Source organism: Lytechinus pictus, chromosome 8, assembly GCF_037042905.1.
Source record: "Lytechinus pictus isolate F3 Inbred chromosome 8, Lp3.0, whole genome shotgun sequence".
Lineage (NCBI taxonomy): Eukaryota > Metazoa > Echinodermata > Echinoidea > Temnopleuroida > Toxopneustidae > Lytechinus > Lytechinus pictus.
This window is the reverse complement of record NC_087252.1, coordinates 2,061,757-2,071,806: the sequence shown is the minus strand read 5'-3', so window position 1 is coordinate 2,071,806 and position 10,050 is coordinate 2,061,757. Positions and strand designations below refer to the sequence as shown.

Here is a 10,050-nt window from a genome sequence, read left to right as displayed (position 1 = left end):
GCCATACATTATAGACCACAAGTGTACTGTGAATGGTAGACCAATGGTTTACACTGAATGATAGACAGTAGACCAAAGGTGTACAATGTATAGTAGGCCAATAAAGTACAGTGAATGGTAGACCAATGGTGAACAGCATATATAGCTCGGGTTAATGGTAGGTTTGATAATGGATTAAGTATGCACAAGAAAAAATGATGAAAACAGTTATTTCAAGAACGTCAAATGTTTTTACTATAAGAAGTTTAAGTACAGCATAAATGGAACACAGCATTCACAAGTATAGACTTTATAATTAAAGCACATAAGTTATGAATATATATGACTTTGCTCCTCGTTGACATCTATACTCTGTCAATCTTGGTATCTAAAATAAACATGTATCAAGACAGAGTTTAATTGAAAAACACAACAAATGAATAACATTTCCAAGAATAAACATGTTCTCTCTGATGGCTTTTTACGTGGATTGAGTACTTGGCAAAACCACTGTTCTGCAAACAAACCTGATACTTGTAATACAATAACCTTGATTTTAAATCTGTTGTGTGTAATTGCTTTCACACAGCTACTTCAATGACATTAATAAAATATTTTTTTTACTAATAAGTTCAAGTACAAAAGAGTGGAACCCAGTATTGACAAGTACATGTATGGCATAAAAGCACCAGCATTATGAATACATGTGACTGCACGACTCTACAAGAGGTCAATGATTGCACTCCACATAGATATTATGTTAATCTTCCTATAAACAAATCTAAATGTAAGACAGAGTTTGGACAACAAACTAATGAACACCAAATTTCGAAGATTAAACTCAAAATGTGTGATAGCCTTCACATGGCCAAATGATTAAAGGTAAAGAGTACCAAACTTAGAGGAAATAAATATCCCCAAAAGAGGGGAAAATAGTACCCCCATAAAAATAGAACCTCCTAATATTTCTCTATTTTCTTTTCACCTAAAAGATATATCAAACGGCGTGTTTCTACATAGAATCGTTAAAAGGTATTACCCACGTAAGTATCCAGAATCCCGGAAAACTTTCCTGTAGAATTTTGTAGAAACAGACGCGATGCAGTTTATTGATAAACTGCTTCAAGCAAAATATGGTTTCTCATAACCATCTCTGAGAGGTGGTTATTGCCATGTTAATCCGTTTAACTTTTCTGTAAAAACACACGGCAAAATAGCGTATCGTGTCTGGCGGAAGTGCTTAATCCCAAAAGTGCAAATTCGCAGTAAATAAATTTGCACATTCTGGCCTTTTTGATCTCGCCAGCTGATCGTGCAACACGTATACCTGCTACATTGAGTGAGATCTACCACAAATTTTGAAAATTTTCCTAAGAAGATGCAATTTTGGACATATGTACAATGCAACGTGAGGTTATAGGTTGAATTTTCTGATTTCCGCCGTATTTGCAACGCGAAAAGCGAGTTAATCAGATTATTAGGTTTGTAGAAGCAGGTTGGTTTAAGGGCGATAAGGTTTTTCGAGTCCGGAAAAGATAAATCGTTTTTAATGATTTTCTGTAGAAACATGCCAAAAGTTTATCATAAATACATTAAAGATACATAAAGGAATAAATAATATCTATATCAAAAATAGAATATATAGAATAATAGAATAAATAAAGAATATATCATGAAAATAGAAAAAAAACAAGAAAATAGCGACATCTTTTTTTAATATTTTGCAAATCATATAGAAAATAATTCTTAGTAGCACATCTATTTTTTAACTATTTCCCATAGTTCAAATATACAAGATTCCCACTTATTTATTTTTTGTCTATTTTTGTTGTGTTGAATCAGATGAATAACTCAACTATGTGTGAGAAATAATATAATTTTTGTCTTACACAGTATATCAGTAGTCAATCGTAATTTTTTACAACCTAGCTTGGACAAAATTTGAATTCATATAATACAAAAAAATATATAAATTGGGATCTTGTATATTCATGAGGACTTGCAGAGAACAGTTTTACCAAAAAATAACAATTTTAATTCGTCATAATTTCGTTAATCCTCATTCAATTTTGATGAAATTTTCAGTGTTTTTTTTGTCTGATGTACTCTTTGAATTTAAATCACATAACTTTCAGTCTAGAGTACCTAGCCCTTCAATCAAATGGGTTGGACGACCGGTTACATTTTACATATAACATAGTTATAAGGAGAATGAAGGGTCCATAGAAAGAAAGCATGAGGAAAGGGGAGATTTAGGTAGGAAGAGAATTAATCAGAAAAGCATAATGTTGACAATTTCGTTAAAATCTGATAACAAAGTCTTTGATTTGAAGGTTTAGCAACATTTTGGGAAAAATTACTGGAATGTGCACATGATCGTCAGGAATATGTGTTAGGCTTATGTTATAAAATGAAATCATAATAATTTCATATTTTCGTACACGTGTGTATGATATGTCCCACGTAGCATAAAATAATTTCAAGCAATGCATGTGTTTACATTAAATAAATCTTCACTCCACTTTTTAGTTCTTGGAGGTCAAAATGTGAATAAACATGACTTCTTGTTATAAGATACAAAAGAACAAGTGGGAGTATGACATCAGCTTGTTAACTGTGTATGCGTCGTGGTCTAGTGGTTCTGACTCTCACCTTTCAACAGAGTGTCGTGGGTTTGAATCCTAGCAATGGTGTTTTCCTTCAGCAACACATTTATCCACTGTGCTGCACTCGACCAAGGTGAAGTGAATGCGTACCCGGCAAGATTAATTTCTTGCAGCTGTAATAAGGAATATGGGATGAAAACAATGCAAAGGACAGTATGTCAGCTACGGGTTCAAAACATCAATGCTTGTCGTGCGTGCAAGCTTTCTTGAGAAATTGATATATTTTTCTAAAATATCGAGAAATTTGCATAATACACTACCCTTCAATTGAATAGTACCAATTAACAAATATACAAAACATTTTGTACAATATGATAAAGAAATTCATGTTTAACCATAGATTAGCAGAAAATAACCCGTTATATTAATGGGAGGTTGCCCAAATGATGACAAATACCATACCACATGCATACCTGGGGCCAGTGTCCACCCCCTCCCCCGCCAGCATATTGATTTTTTTCCAGGGGGGGGGGTGTTAGAAAGGACGTGTAATCCTATAAATGGGGATGACATTTGGTCTTTTTCAGTATTTTTACCATTCCTCACAAGTTTTTTTTTTTCAGCTATGCCACTGCAGGAGTACAATCTGTTTTATTTAATGAAGCTTTGCAATTCTTTCCACTGAAGTGAATTCTTACACAATTACCTTTCACAAACTCCAGTTGTTTTCTTGTAAACGGTTTTCTGTGTTCAACACCTGTAGTTTCCTTCCCAGATAATCCTGGACCATCTACATTATCATCCAGTGTATCCGTCGTCCAATCTTAAATGAAATTAAATCAATTTGAGTGTTGGAAAATATGCATGTGCAGATAAAAACAAAAATATAATACTATTATAGTAAAACTTTCTTTAAGCTCCAAAATGCAATGATTCACTCATATACAGCATCATGATCATTTTTATTTCAACATATGCAGCAAATTCACTTGAAAATATGTTTGAAATTGATGTCACAGAAATAAAATTCCCCCATCAAAGATTTTCTGTGTGTGCATGCTTGAAATATATAGATCAATATAACACAGTTACTCTGCTGCGTAACGTGTTTTGATCAGCAATCATGTAGATATGCAAGAGAAAATTATCTAATAGAAAAAGAATGATCTGAAGTCATATTTCCAGAGCAGCAGTTTTCAAAAGGTAGGCCTAATCAATTAATTGATAACATTCAATATGATTTTCTTTTCTTGGTATTGACAATCACAGTAACGGATCCAGATGGGCACAATTGACCTGTGCCCCCCCCCCCCCCCTTGAGAGCAATAGTCAATGGCCCGAATTCAAAAAGGTGGTTTTGAAAACCCCGGTTGAGTCTATGTTTTATGGAGATTTCCTGTATAAATTAAGCTTATTTACAGCGTATATCAAAATATGTCCAATGTTGATGCGCGCTTTTGTCACAGTGCGCCAAATTGACGCCTGTTGCCGTGGTTATCCACGCTATTTTAATCACGAGTCCACTGTTTTGAATTAATGAGTCCACTCTTCAAACAGTGGACTCATGAATAAAATAGCATATCTAACCATGGTAACAGGCGTCAATTTGGCTCACTGCGACAAAAGCGCGCATCAGAATTGGACATTTTTTATACACGCGCCAGATACGTGCTAAATTAAGCGTAATTTATACAGGAAATCTGCATACACCATGGACTCAACCATGGGTTTGCAAAACCACCTTTGTGAATTCGGGCCTATGTGTTTAATGTAAATATGGAGTCTTTACACAAGTGTGTCCCTCCTTTTGAAAGTTACAGCAAATATTTCTAATGGAAATATATACCGTGTTTACACTTAATCGGCTTTTTCATAGCGTGTAAAACACGATTAACTTGCATCGGCTCGCGGTTCAGAATCAGCAATTTGCACCACCAAAATAGTAGGTTCAGAACCGCGAGCCGATGCAGAATCGGCTTTTTTACTACGTGTAAACAGAAAGCCGATTCTGCATCGGAAATTGGTGCGCATTTCATTTACTTTACTATTGTGACATAATTGTAAGCGCATGGATCCAGCGTTGTCTTTATTATGGCGTATTTTGTTGGTCAATATACAGGTCAATACACAATATGTCCACCATTTTTCCAAACATCACGATTGGGAACGGCGGTATTTTGGCTCCATTCCCGATATTATCGTAATGGTGGGAGCCATGCCGGGGTGGAATTCAGAGACCAGTGAGTTGGGGGGATTTTCCCCAGGCCAAGCCGGTCCGGGTTGAGAGCCAAGACAGCGAAGATCAGAAGCTGTTATGTCTCCGAAAAATACCAAATAAATACCAAGATAATGTGACCATTTACCACTATTCATGAACCAAGCTCATCTATTTTCTCGAATAATCTAACTTAATTCATCCTTTACATGAATTTCAGCCACTTTGAGCAGTGGAAACAGCATTATTTTAGCTTTGATCTCGACGTCTTAGTTAAAATTCTTAGTCAGATTTTGCCAAACGAACGCAGAGGGCAGCAACACTGTTGACTTCGTGTTTGCGCGTTGTAATCGCTAACTTCAGCAAATATCCAAATAAATATACGGTGGAGTGAGACCCTAAATCTGATAATTCGAATGATGAAATCATGGTGGAAGCCGGAATAAAGATGTTCCTGATGCTCAGTGAATTGATTCGGACAAATATTTAGGTTAAATTAGTTCGCTAACATCGCAGGGTACGAAAGTGCATTAGGGATTAGCGGGGCCAGGTTTTTCTTAGGGCTGCAGCAGCATTGTTGACCGGTGGCTCCGAGTTCCAGGCGGATCCAGGACCCAGAATTTTTTTTGCTAAACCTTCCGGTCCGGGCTCAAGCCAGGTTATCTTTGCGGGCCCCAACATTAAACATTACGTTATCGTTCAAATTCTCAGTCAGACATCACTTTGCTTGGCTTTGCCATTATTTATAAGGACTGAAGTTAGCGACCAAAAGATTTGCCTGCGGCAGTTTGCATGATTTGGTTACGAACTTCAGTCCATATCAAAATTACGGCAAAGCAACGCATGAGGATTCAAACAATGACGTAGAGATCGAAGCCGATATACAGCTGTTCCCGATATTCGGAAAAGCGGTGGGCATATGGACATTCAAATGCAATTCAGTCTTGATATGACATTTGAGAACAACATTTGGTGGTGAATTTTGGTCGAAGTTGGTCGGTGCGAAATTAGCGCCCAATCCCGCGGAAAAATCCCAAGGAAAAAATTCAGAAATTGTGATTTTAGTCAGCTGGCATGGCTGAGTTCAGATTAGTATAGGCCCTTTTTGGGGGGATACATTTGCATATACTATGTAAACTACGAATTTTGTTTACAAACGTCAAAAACTATGCCAATTTTTATATTTGAACAAATTATATCGTATTCATATGTAATAAATATTCTAAAAAACCTTAGGCCTAACCAAGAAGAAAATATCACATAACTCACTAATACCAAAACCCCGCCATGTTTTCAGAACACTTCTTGATTTATCATGGAATATTTCTCTGCCTCAATTTCTAAAATATGTTAATTCCAAACAGTTGTAGGTTTTCTCTGAATAATTATTGCAGTCTCTCTAGAAAAATTGAATAGGAATCGTTTGTCACTCTCTCCAGTCACAGTTCCGCACACAAAGTGCACATTTTACCATTGAAATTGCATGCGCAATAAGTGGTGCGTAGCTTTTTAGGGCCTGCGTAGCCTTTAATGCTTTATTTTATGTTTTAAAATTTAGGACACCTTACCATGTTTCACCTTAATACTACTGTAACATGACCGTTTGTACACTCTAAAATCTTACACTTCAGTCTGTTTTTACTGTTACACTACCATGTCCATGTCATCTTAATTTACCAACATTATCTACCAACAACAACAAATTATAGGCCTCATTCCAGAGCAATATTTTTCGGCAAGGTTTCCATTTCAGTGAAACAATGTCAATGTTGTGCAGTAACCAATGGCCTAATTGACACTTTGTCTTTGACAGTCAATGTCATGACAGTACTGCACTGTACAGCATTAATTTAACAATAACAAGTCTTTCATTCATAAATTCATACCGCCGGTATTCAGAGATGGTTTTGTAAAACATTGAAAATAGATATCAGGCCATACGAGCGAATTACTACTCAATGACAATAATGCTCGGCTCAGCTCACCTCAGCCTATACAAAGCATATTAACGCACCCCATAATCCATTTCGCCAGAGACAGGCGTGCCCGCGCCAACGGGGCAGTGGCGGTACGGTGGCAGTGAAACCCCGTGGCAGTACAACGACATCTAACACTACAGTAGGCCTACCGGTAACAGTAACATTCTAGAAAATCAGGCCGAGCCACTAACTACGAAAACAATATCAAAGAAAATTGTTATCTAACTTACTGTTTAGCGTATTCTGCGAATGAATTTGAAGTCGTTGTCCGAATCTGACCTGTGTTCCTTTAGTTTATGATGAATTATAGACGGACTTCTGAACAGCAAAACAGTGGTTGATCGGGTTCTTTTTTCAAATATTGCAATTGGCGGTTACATGCGTACGTACGTGCGCGCGCGCGTGCGAGAACAACACTTACATACGTACATATAGAGCGAGCTAGCTAGCAGCGCAGCCAACACATCCCGATATTGGGGGGGGGGGGGGTAAATCAAAACCAAATCAGGGGGAGGGGGCTTCTTAGCCAAGATAATCCCGATATGGGGGAGGAGTGAATTGCATGTAAGACCAAATCAGGGGTGTCTTTTTCTTGATTGGTTCTGGGTTGGCAATTAACCATGCAGTCAATTTTTGCCACTGCTTATCCTTTGAAATGATCTATGAAAAAAATAATTTTGCTCAATTTTTTTCTGTTCTATAATTCCATGTCTTTCTTTTTTTTCTTTCCATTGTCTTTTTTTCTTTTTCCTTCTTTTTTTCTGTTCAGTCTTTTTTCTTTTCTTTGTCTTAGTCTTTTTCTTTTCTTTTTTTAAATTTATTTTTCTGTTTTTCGATATATATATTTTTTACTTATTTCTTTTTTCCTTTTCTCTCTTTGTTTAATTTCGCTTTTGTTTTGATTGCAATTGAGAATTTCGTTCATTAGATTTTTTTCTGTTACATATTGTACTAGCCTGGCGGCAGGGAATTTTGATACTGGGGGGGGGGGGCAAGACAATAACAGACAAATCATTTCAATTAAGCAAGTAATGATCGGCCTAGAATAGCTCTCCTCTTTATAAACACCATCCATGAGTGAGAAAAAATAATTAAAACACAATTTGTAAAGAAAAAAAAAAGGAACGGTTTATGATCAAAAGCAGTAGAAGCGATATATAAATTGGCCGGGAGGGGGCTTTGGTCGTTGCAGACCAAAATCAGGGTTTGCCGATGGGAATTTCAATAGGGGTTGGGGGAGGAAGACAACCAACAGTGAATTCATTTTAAGCAAACTAATGACCTATGGGACATTGCAAGAAACTTGCAATTGAATTTCAAACTCCAAAATCAATTGAAAGTCTTACTTTTCATTGCAAACTTGCAACTGATTTATTGTTTCTTCCATCAATAAATCTATAAATTGGTTTACTTTAGATGAAATTAGTCTATCACTTGTAAATTTGCAACCGAATTTTGGGATTGACTGCAAATATTTCCTTGCAACACCCCATAGCTCTCTTTATAAAAAGTGGCCATAATTAAATAAGAAAATTAATTTAAAAATAGAACAAAACTTTCAAGAAGGGGGGGGGGGCGTTACATAAAAAAAACTGTATACCATACAGATAGGAGAGGTGGTGTGCCGTTCAAATTATACCAAGAAACAAAAAGAGAAAAGAAAGGATGGTGAAATGTACAATTTTCTATTTAGTACGATACACATCTTGTTCATGCTCTTTAAAACTTGCATGTTTCAATTTCAAGATTTTTACGGTAAATGATGATTATATTCTTCCCTTTCGGGAGCGGCTGTGAAATAATTTGTCCGTTGATATTAAGGTACAATAAAATCCTTTTTATCAAATAAGATTTCATTGACTCCTTTTATTTTTGCACTCAATGCTTCAGATATAAATTTAGAAGGTAATATGTACAATTGTAAAATATAACAAATTAATAGTATTGTATTTTAAGCACTGGTTCAATGATATTTAAACACATATAGGCCTTTTACTTAATTAAGACAAAGACAATTTAAAAGAATGCAACAGACCATGTTTGCCATCATGAGCGAATGGGCCTGATTTGGGGAAGCTGCTCGCATAAAAGTCACAACTCAAAAATTTTAATAATTCTAATTTTTAATCTTTGATTTTCTTTTTCTTTAAATCTTCGGAATTATGTTATTGGGTAATGCAATTGGGCATACCATTCACCATTAACATAAATAGCATTCATTAGGCACACACCACTAAGCCACAATTGCGTTACAATTATCCAACAACTATCCATTAATTATACCACTATATAGGCACATGCTACTGAGACACCATATTGGGCATATGGTATACCATTACACATATACCACTGAGACTATTGGACACCACTGAGACACCATTGGGTATACGGTATACCATTCACCATACCAATCATATCATTATAGAGGCACATACTACTGAGACACCATTGAATACGACTGAGAGACCATTGGGTATATGGTATACCATTCACCATACCAATCATACCATTAGAGGCACATATACTACTGAGAGTCTGAGACACCATTGTATACCACTGAGACACCATTGGGTATGGTATACCATTCATCATACCAATCATACCATTAGAGGCACATACTACTGAGACACCATTGTATACCACTGAGACACCATTGGTATATGGTATACCATTCACCATACAAATCATACCATTAGAGGCACATACTACTGAGACACCATTGAATACCACTGAGACACCATTGGGTATATGGTATACCATTCATCATACCAATCATACCATTAGAGGCACATACTACTGAGACACCATTGTATACCACTGAGACACCATTGGTATATGGTATACCATTCACCATACAAATCATACCATTAGAGGCACATACTACTGAGACACCATTGAATACCACTGAGACACCATTGGGTATATGGTATACCATTCATCATACCAATCATACCATTAGAGGCACATACTACTGAGACACCATTGTATACCACTGAGACACCATTGGGTATGGTATACCATTCATCATACCAATCATACCATTAGACACATACCACTGAGACACCATTGGGTATATGGTATACCATTTACCATTAAATAAACTACCAATTACCATTAAGAACTTACCATTGAAACACCACTTAAATACCATTCGCGTACCATTTACCATTCAGATCACCATTCAGCTACCATAAACTACCACTTACCATTAAGAACTTACCATTGAAACACCACTGAAATACCATTCGCGTACCATTTACCATTCAGATCA

The 10,050-nt window shown here is 36.3% G+C and overlaps 1 long non-coding RNA gene across 1 annotated transcript; it reads right to left on the bottom strand.

Moving 5' to 3' along the window:
* Positions 1-1,663: 1,663 nt before the first annotated feature.
* On the bottom strand, positions 1,664-7,157 carry LOC135155020 (uncharacterized). The gene is made up of 3 exons (XR_010294358.1): positions 7,010-7,157; positions 3,292-3,408; positions 1,664-2,758 (listed from the first exon to the last, which is right to left on the bottom strand). It is a non-coding gene; the product is annotated as an uncharacterized LOC135155020 (long non-coding RNA).
* Positions 7,158-10,050: the final 2,893 nt, after the last annotated feature.